The sequence below is a fragment of the Gambusia affinis genome, linkage group LG20 (genome assembly GCF_019740435.1).
Source record: "Gambusia affinis linkage group LG20, SWU_Gaff_1.0, whole genome shotgun sequence".
NCBI lineage: Eukaryota > Metazoa > Chordata > Actinopteri > Cyprinodontiformes > Poeciliidae > Gambusia > Gambusia affinis.
In genome coordinates, this window is record NC_057887.1 from 23,210,202 (window position 1) to 23,220,370 (window position 10,169).

Consider the following 10,169-nt stretch of genomic DNA (forward strand, 5'->3'; position numbering starts at 1 on the left):
CCTCAGCTGGACGCCATGATGTCTTCAAACCCGGGAGAATTGGTGGAGGACACGGCGGCCTCTCATCTGCTGCTGCTTATCGACTGCTGGTCTCTCTGCTGCGATGCAGAAACAGGCCGAGGAAACAACAGGGCTGCTGTGGTGGAAATCACAAACCACAGATTCCTCTGGGGCGACGTGCTCTTCTACATCTGATCAGGAAGATTTCACACCTGATAGTGCAGTAGATTTGGATTCAAACCTTCATCATCTGCTCCACCTGCAGCTGCTGTGGTTCTGAGTCAAACCAACCTGTTCCCCTCCTGGCCTGTGGGGGCGCTGCACCAACAACCACTGAAGGAAACCACACAAAAACCTCTGAAGACACTGAGAGCAACTTCCTTCTTCACCAGATGGAAACAAGATGGAGGCGTCAGATTTTAGTGTTGGAGGATTTATCTTTAGTCTTTGGCTGAAGACCAGGAGACATTTCTGCTGCTAGCGCTAGGCTAGCACGTTAGCTTTGGTTAGATTTACCCAGAATGCCCTGCGCTGTAGAACACGTCCTGCTGTTTGAGAAGTCTCCAGTATTAAATACTGAAGCTTGCTGGATGAGTCTATGAATAGGGTAAGGAAGTACCAGTTCCTTTTTTGATAAATCATTAGTTTGTAAAGTGATCTTTTAATTTGTTCCTTTTTTTTTTTTTTGTAATGTTGTAAATTTACCAAAATAATGTTGATATGTGTAAGCAGACCAGAGTTCAGATTAGAGTTCAATTAGCATTCACACCTCCCCAAACAAACTGGAATTACAAGGCAAGCGGACTGGAGTCACGTCAAAGTGGACTGGAGTCACGTCAAAGTGGACTGGAGTTGGGTTAAAGTGGACTGAACTGGACATTGGCAAACGTCTCATTGAACCTCCCGTCTTCTCCTGGTTCTGTTTGCTCCGTTGTGATCAATTGTTCTGTGCTGTGAGGAAGTCATTAATCTCTCTCTGCTCACTCGGCTCCAAATTGCCCACTTTGTTTGCTGCTTTTCCCAAATTAATTCCCCACGGCCCAATTCTCCAGCAGAGGCTGTGCTGTTAAAGTATTGCTCATTTTGCTTTGGCTCCTGAGAAGTTCAGTCAATTATGCGTCACAGGATGAAACGGTGCAGAGCGGCGGCGTAACCGGGTCGGTTCTGCCGGGCCTGGAACCGGCCGGGTCGGTGTGAACACGCGGTTAGTGTGAGATGTTTCCACCTTTTCCAGCAGCTGACGTGCTGCAAGCTGCAAGCAGGCAGGAGGTGTTGATGAGTTCCTGTTTGGTTCGTCTCACCTCCCAGTTCCAACACTTTTTCCTCTCAACTATTCTTTCTTTTAACCAGAATAAAATTCTGTTTAGATTACAAACCTCTTTTCAGCCAAGAGGCAGCAACAAATAAATACATTTAAGCTCCCAAACATCCATAAGACTCTTTGGCGAACAAGTCAAACTGTCAGAAGTACATTTCTTTAAATTCACTTGAAAATAGAATAAACATATTTTGATTTCAGACAGTTGGTCACTGTTGATTTCTATTTTTTCCCTTTATATATAAAGTGGCTGGATTCAATTTAAACTTTTAATCAAGTTAATTGCAGGAACTGAAACTAATCAAAAATGGACAAAGTAAGCAATATTTTCAATTCCAAAACCTTTTTTTTGCTGCTAAATTATTGAATAATTAGACATATTAGCTCAACGGCAAAGATATGTAGTTTTATTATATTTTGGGCCGAGAGAAGCAGCTTTGAGTCCATCGCTGTTAGCGGATGTAGCTGTGTGTCAGATTTACTGCCCAAACATAAAATTATTTTTCTAATGTCACAATGTGATGATGTTTTTGTGATTTTACAATTAGTGGAGAGTTTTGTACTTCACTTTTTAAACTGTGGCGCCCCCAAGAGGGGAGGTGGGATGGGCCATGGCCACCCCTGAAAGCCTTTGGCTGCGGCCCTGGAGCCCCAGTGAATCATGTTCAAGTCAAACAAAGGCCCACAGAGTCACCTTCTTCCATCAAGACATGAATGGAAAACCCAGTGAATAAATAAGAACAAGTGAGTCTATATATAAAATTCTACTTTATCATGTTTTAAACATACATTTATAATTTTGATGTATGTTTTTGTTTTGCCACCTCTATGGACATTTTGTGGGGACCAGAACAGGAATCACCACAGCTTCAGCTAATCTTCTTCCTCTTACAGATTTTATGTAAAATAATAGAAACTTTTGTGTTTTTTTAGCTGAAAACAAGCGTCAGAGGAAAACCTTAGTGAGCGTTTAACCTGCCTCCACATTCCTTTCCTTTCCTCGCTGTCGGGTCATAACCTACTTTGTGTTGAATGAAAACTCCGTTATGATTCGTCACCAGGGATTTAATTACGGCTGTAAAGTCAAATCCAGAGAATAAAGTCTCATTTCTGTGGGATTGATCCAGTGACACCACCCAGTGGGTCCAGTAGAACCGACTGGTCTTTAGTGGGGAGGTTTTGGAGTGAGACCCGGTAATAATGCAGAGTTTTCTGTGTGATCACCCCCAGCGTGCCCCACTTTCCTCCACACCTCCATTAAACATGTGAAGCCGACCCCATGGAACGACAGGAGCAGCTCCGGTTCGCTGCGTTTCCACAATAACTTTCTCCTGTTTTCATCCTGAATCTTTTGCATTCGCTGTGAACTCCGGCTGATTAAAGGTCGTAAACGAGCAGAAAAAAAGTAAATACCTTTTGGTCGGGTCGCAGCGCTCCTTCCCGGTCCTCAACCTTCGTCTTGATGAAACACAAAAAGAGGGAAAAACGGGAGCAGGATCTGAGAGACAAGGAGGAAAAAGTGGTTTAGATCACATTTTTTCATCTTCTAGGGAGCATCCTGAGCTGTGCAGCGTTTCCTTCACACACACTCTTTCAACTCCTCTCTGCTCCACCAAAGCTGCTCTCTCTCTCTGTTGCACACCTCCTCTCTCTCTCTCTCTCTCTCCAGTAGGATCCATCCCTCTCCTCTCTCCTCTCTCCTCTCTCCTCTCCTCAACATCCCTCCCTCATTATTTGAGTTCCTCCATCAATCAGTTAAATTCATCCTGTCAAATGTTTCCTGCTCATTTATTCACTTCCTGTTCAGATTTGATGACTTTGTGGTCTTCAAGAAGCTTTGACATGTTAGTAAAATAAAAATAGGTTTGTTTTTATTGCTGCATTTTGTAAATTACAGGATTACTTTGCTAACCAGAGTCAGACAGTGCTGGGTAATGAGTCAGCATAAAACCAGGTTATTAACCCAAAACTGGGTAAGAATTTGTCATTTCTAACCAACAGCGAGTTGGAAAGAAAAACCTGCGACCTGGTTTACAAAATGAGAAATATTTAGGTCAAGTTGAATGATCCATGCATTTATTTTCTACTTCTGCTTCCAGAGTTTTGCTAATGGAGCGATTCTGAGAACTTATTCACAGGTTCATCTCAAAACCTGAATATTGCATAAAAGTCTCACCAGAAGATGGTGGCAGTACTTATACATATTTATAGCATCTTTTTACTCAAGTAAAAGTAAATGTATTTGGTAAAAAGGCAATTCAAGTACTAATTAATGGATCAAAACATTAAATATTTAATATTTTAAAATTCAGACAAATCAAAGTATAAAGTAATGTGGAAATGTTGGCATTTCAAAGGTCAAAATAAAAATAATATACGTAAATAATTAAAAAATAAAATACTGCAAAAGAAAAAAAAACTTGCAAATCAATTATTTTCAAAATAAAACTTATTAAACTTTAATAAAAACTGCAGGTGTCTCTGGTGGGTTTTTGGTTAAAGTTACTCACAAAGGATGGAGAATCCAGAAATTTTACTCAAGTAAGAGTAAAGATACTTCATAATAAAATGAATAAACCGCATACATAATGTCTCACATTACGTTACATAAATCAGTTCTTTGGTCAAAGTGTGAATGCTAAACATAGCTAGCACTAGCTGGTGCTAATAGCTGCGCAGGTAAAAGGCTAACGGCGGTTTAACCGGTGAACAAACTGAAGTCACTAACATTACCATGCAGCATCATTTTCACTTCTTACCGTCTTTATTTTTAAATCCAATGCGGTTAAAGAATTTATTTCCCAGCAGCAGAAACTCAGATCTGCGATTAAAGAAAAAATAAACAACAGCTCTGAACTCCGGTAGAGCTGAATACGTTATGAAAACATCATAAAAGAAAGTTTTACTACTGAACTAAATTCTCTAAAATCGGAAATGATTAATATTTTGGTAGAACTAGGGTGACCAGACGTCCTCTTTTTCCCGGACATGTCCTACTTTTCAGACCTAATAAAATGTCCGGGGGGAATTTCAAAATCGTCCGGGATTTTGGTGAACTGCCTCAAAACCGCCTCCTGCTCTACATTAAGCTAATTAAAGGTGGTGCCGGATATGGAAAATGAAGCTTCAAAAAAATTTTATAAAAGATGCTGCAAACAATATTTATTCCATGTTGGAATCTGTCGTGACATATTTTAGTGATTTCTTTTGTGTGTGTTTTTAATTATGAACATTATTAGAGTAACTGAAAAAAGCCCGGCTAGTGGGGATCCTTCCTCTTCTTCTTGGTTTTATTGGCAGTTGACAAACAAACTTAAGGTGAATTTACCTTCAATTAATCAATAATCTCAGCTCTTTTCAAAAAGTTTTTCTGACATTTTCTCTGCTATAAATTTATTTAGAATGTATTAAAAGGGAGAAAACAGAAAACTTTTATTCTTTTAACTTTTCAACAAAGAAAGCACATTTTGACAGAAAACAGTATTTTATTTTTACATATAATAATTTTAAAGATTATAAATGAGTTTTTGTTAGTTTATTATGTCAGGTTATGTTACAGTATTAAAGCGGTTTAGTTGGGTTAGATTTGGTTAACCTGACCACCTGGATGTTTTCATGTTGCCTTGTACCTTAAACTTTTCAGCTTATGCTCTGACTGTGTTTAATTTTCAGATTTCTTGTTTTGAAGGATGTAGATCTGTCAGCATCTGCAGTGAGCCTACAGGACTCCTACAAATAAACTAAAGGTTTTTACTGCAAAATGTAAATAGGAGGCCTATTGTTCCATGTCATGGGAATACAGTTCAATACTATGAAATAATTAATTCCATTAAAAGGTCCATAAATAATAGAAGATCATAGATTAAGAGAAATGAGACTGTAGGTGTGAGTATTGGGGCCAAAAGTTTAGAAATAAAGTGTTGAGTTTAAAAGTCCTGAAGCATTTCCTTCCCTCTGAGGCTGAACTGAACATTATCTGATTATTTAACTTGTTTGGTCAAATATTAGTAACCTCATAAACCAACACAAAAATCATGCAGAAATTCAAAATAGATAAAAAACGACACAAATGTTTCAGAATTTATTAGAAATAATAAATCTAAAAGTGGTTAAAAATTAAAATGTATTGCAAATATTTGCGTTTCAAAATGTAAAATGTGCTGCAAGTCTCACTGAAACAATTATTCTTAACATATTTATGATTCTTTGAGGCGTTTCAACCAGACTGAGACCTGGATGAGCTGCTCGCCCCAGAACTGAAACCCGATTGGTTTTTGTCCTGTAAGTGGAAAATGACAAACTCATTTTTATTCTGACATGTACAACAGCGCATTAGGGCCATAGATAGAAAAATTAGGAGTACATCGCTGCCAAAAACACAAATTATGACATTACTGCCAGAAAATTTTTGAAAAGTTCAGAAATGTTTTAGAAAATGACTCAAATATTTCCGAGTTTGAAAATTACAAAATTTCAGACTTTTGGACGTGTCCTGATTTTGAAAAGTCAAAAAGATTTTAAAACTCTGAAATTTCCAAGTTTTTTCTAGAAAACCTTTGAGATGAAAACAAAATCCACCTCAGAAATGTGCAGAAATGTTCAACCTTTGGGTTTCAGACATTTCCTTGTTTTTTCTACAAAATTCCTGAGATCTTTTGTTGGCAAAAATTGACTTTTTTTCTGCATCTACAACGGCCCCAATACGGTGCTGTATAAATAAAGGGCCAGTTGTGGCAGAAATAAAAATAGACATAATATTAAAATAGCATTCAATGAGTTCTTCGCATAATGAAATATTTAACATATTTTCATGCTGGTATTATATATAATTTGGCTCTATACAAATACAAACAGATTTGATGAGTGATAAAATATTGATATCTTGAAGTTTTCTCTATGTACATAAATCGCTACAATGGGCCATATTTGGCCCAGGAACCTTATATTTGACACATGAAGTGACAAATTACTGATTCCAAAAGTCAGGAACTTTTATAATCGGTGAAAGAAAAACCAGTGAACATGCCGGCTCCTCCTACTGCTGAATTTCTATTTGTTTCTTCTTTATAAAATAAACTGTGAATTTTTAAATTGATTAAAATATTAAATTTTATCTTCCCATCATGTTTTCATGTTTTTCCCTCATCAAAAATAAACCTGCAGTGTTGCTTTGATTCTTTCATGGATGTTTGAGAAATCCTCTAATCTCCATGGCAACCATTCAGTTGTTAAAATGTCTGGCTGGACCTAGCCCCGCCCCCGAGGCGCAGCTCCTCCCCCACTCAGCTCCTTTAGACTAGCCAGCTGCTATTAGCAAACAGCTGAGCTCATTATAGGAGCTGCTGCTCAGAGCGACGCTGGTAGACACATTAAAGGGTTAATAGAGGAGCCATGTTGGGATGACTTCCTGGAGGCGGAGCTTCAGGAACAGTAAGAGTTCTTAAAGAGACAGGGGCCCAAATTCCAGGTGTTAAATCAGGAAGTTAAATTTCTTTTAAGTCATATTTGATAGATGTAGCATTTTCACAAGAACTGGAGGTAACAATAGTTACTTGATTGTGCTATAAAATGCCTGGAAGTCACATAAAACTGCCCCTTAAAAAGTAATCAGACAAGAAGACTTGAGAAGAGATTTCTGGGCTGGCAGTTTGTTCTGCGGCTGAAATCCTTGGCAGTCTCCGTGAATCCCGGTAAAGCCTGTTTGTTTGTGGCAAGCTCAACGTCTCGCTGCAGCACCATCTGTGGCCCTCTGGGTAAAACGCGTTCAGCAGCAGCCCTCTGCACGAACCCTTCATAAAACAGCATTTAAACCTCAAAGCTAAAAGTTAAACAGTGAGATAATCAACAAACCGTTTATGTACTTAAACGTTCAGCGAAGTAATGAGTCCATGTGACCTCACAACGCGGTTTATGTAAGAACTGCAGCGGTGAGCAGCGTTTATGCTCTCATCCTTGCTTTTAAGGCCCATTCAGAGAGAAGAGAGGAGGTGAAAGGCTGAATTAAACACATTAATGTGCGCAGCGGAGCACTCTGCCGCCCGCCCAGAGACACGCAGGAATCCAGAACATCGACCTCTTAAGGGCGCCGTGAACACCTGATAGCAGCTCTTGTAGCTGCGGCTCTTTAAAGGTTGCATCGCTCGGTTCCCGCTCTGGGTTCGCTGCCCACTGTCCCTCCACCAGGGGAAATGAAGCCGCCTCCCGCCTCGCCTCGTTAACACACATGGTGCTGAACAAAGAGAGGAAAGTGGGTCATGAGCGCAAGGCAGAGAGAATCTGCAGGCTCTTTATTTAGTTTAAATCATGTTTTCTTTAATCCTCTTGCCTTTGTGAAGCACTTTGTGATGTTTACATCTGTGGAAGAGCTACAGAAATAAAGTTTTATTTACCTACTTTATGTTCCGGTGAGATTATTATTATTAAACAAACTTTGAATCAGTGGTTCTGAAACTTTCCTAGTTGTTTTTTACCTCTGGAAAAAAGCTGTCTCGCTGAAAAGTTCCATGTAACCTGGAGTTGGTTTAGATATTTACACTTTAGATTAGACAAAAAAACTTGGTGATGTTTTGTGTTTTTACAGTGTATCAGTAGCTGCATTTCCAGTATAAATGTGTGCAAAACGTTGCCAATATTCCAAAAATAATATAGAAATATGTCAAAAATACAATTTCGCAATCGTGGTTTGTCTATTAAATAAGAAATGAAATTAAAATCACATGTGAAGAAGTTTGTTCACATAATAAATCATTAAAAAAAACACAGCGCCGTCAGCCTCCTACCATTTCCTGTTGTCTTCTTTGTCATTTCCACCAGTAGTAACATCTGGTTTTTCAGTGGGACTTGTGCTAGGTCTCATCCTAACGCACAAACTTTTTATCAAAAAACCTGAGTTTTGCTTCATGTTTCCATGAAGCAAATTTATTTTCATAGTTCCAGTTTGTGCAGTCGTCTGATCAGAAACATGGAAAAATCAATACTTTAGTTTCAGATTCACTTTTGAAATTTACTTTAATTTTCTATTGTACTTTCTCAACTCCACAAGAAAAGTTTTGATTTGCTGTCAAATGCTAGATTTTTGAACTTCAACAAAATGATTAAGGAACAGCTGAAAGTTTGATGAAATAAACTTAAATAATCCAAAGTATCGGTGTCTGTGCTGGCGATCTGGGCCCAGTACTGGTGTCAGATTGACACCCAACGTGCTGCAGCAGGAGAGACTCATCGCCACTGACCTCAAACTGTGTTTGCTGAAGTGAAACTGAAGTGAAAATCTTCCACTTCAGTTTCTTCATCCGCCCATCTCAACTCCAAAATGACTGACTGATGAAATGGAGTAAAAGTTGCAGTAATAAACTCACTAAATGTATTTATTTTTACCTAACTGGTGATTTGCAGAGTCACCAGTTAGGTAAAGACTTAGTTTTGACTTTAAACTGAGTGCAACAAAACCCCCAAAGGTCTCATTTCTCAGTATTAAACTGTTTTGTTGCTTCCTCTTTTTTTACTCAGATTCATAGAAACAAAATAGAGAAACTAAAACCTCAACTTGTCTCTGCCTGAGTCTGAGTCTGAACAGTTCTTGTTTATAACATGCAAAAGCAGAAGCTGCTGACTGTAGGAAATGTGGTGAGCAATATGAGGCAGAGGTTGAGGATCCAGGTAGGAGTGAAAATGATGATTTTAATGAAAAACCCAGGCAGCACAGCTGAGCGGAAAGCTGAGGCTCAACACTGGTAGCACCGCTTCACGAATGGAGGCCAAACCAAAACACGACTGACTGGGATGAACGATCGACGAGGAGCCGACGAGGAGAAAAGGACACGGTTAAATACACAGAGGGTGATCACGGAGACGAGACACACCTGGGAACGATCAAGGCAAGACGGGACAACACGGAGACTCATGGATTCAAAAATAAAACCTTTATCCAACAGTGAAACCACAGAGTCCTTAAAAGGCAGGAGCATAAACATGAGAATCAACTCCGGCTCTGTCCCAGGGTGACCTCTGACCTGGGGCAGCTCCCAGGACACAGAAGGCCTCTGGTTGTTTCCATGCATGAAGCTGCTGCAGTAACAGGCTGATGCATCCTGGGTGCACAAAGGAGCAGCGTCACAGATCCTTCCTCCCAGCAGCTGCTAGACTTTCAGTTTTTATGCACAAACAAACCTGCGCAGTCTTCACATTTCTTATGTTAGTATGACATTTTTAATAACTGTACCGTGCTTTGCAGTCACGCTGTAACTCTGCCTGAAGTTCAGCGTCTATTCTTTAATTCTCAGTTTGATGGTAGCGAGTTTTTTCTCGCTGCATCATATCAGGAACCAATGACTCAAATCAATCTGCTGGGTCTCCTCAGGCAGAAAACCACTTCAAAATAAACGGAGCTTAAATGTTTGAGAACTAGGATGGTCTGGTGTGTGTGTGTGTGTGTGTGTGTGTGTGTGTGTGTGTGATTGAACTGAAGATGATACTTCTTGTGAAATGGCGCCAAAGAAATGAACTGAATTGAATATAATATTTTTATTATGTTTTGCTTTTATTATTTTACCTTTGTGTGAAGCTGCAAGCTTAATATTTTCTTTCATTTTGCTGCTTTGTGCATAAATGAGGTTTAGTCGCCGTCAAAACGCTGATGTGAGAATATTCCATGGAAAACACTTTTTATTACAACTCTGTTCTGTAGATCTGTACTCCCATCCAGTTATCAGATGAACTGTAGAAGAAATCACCAATTTATGAAGTCAGACTCTTTTGATTAGCAGTTCAGATCATATGTACACGCTGGGCCATTTACAGATTGGCAGGAAAACCGTCCCATTCAGTCGGTTCCAGCATCTACAGCAGGATC

At 39.3% G+C, this 10,169-nt stretch overlaps 1 protein-coding gene across 1 annotated transcript in view; it reads right to left on the reverse strand.

Annotated features, from left to right (window-relative positions):
- The window catches only part of LOC122822795 (SH3 and multiple ankyrin repeat domains protein 1-like), a 55,300-nt gene extending 50,987 nt beyond the window's left edge, over nt 1-4,313 (reverse strand). The window contains exons 1-2 of the mRNA XM_044101727.1: nt 4,078-4,313; nt 2,732-2,816 (exon numbers count right to left, since the gene is read on the reverse strand). The gene's annotated coding sequence lies outside the window, so the exon portion shown is untranslated. The remainder of the gene's footprint in view (nt 1-2,731; nt 2,817-4,077) is intronic.
- Nucleotides 4,314-10,169: the final 5,856 nt, after the last annotated feature.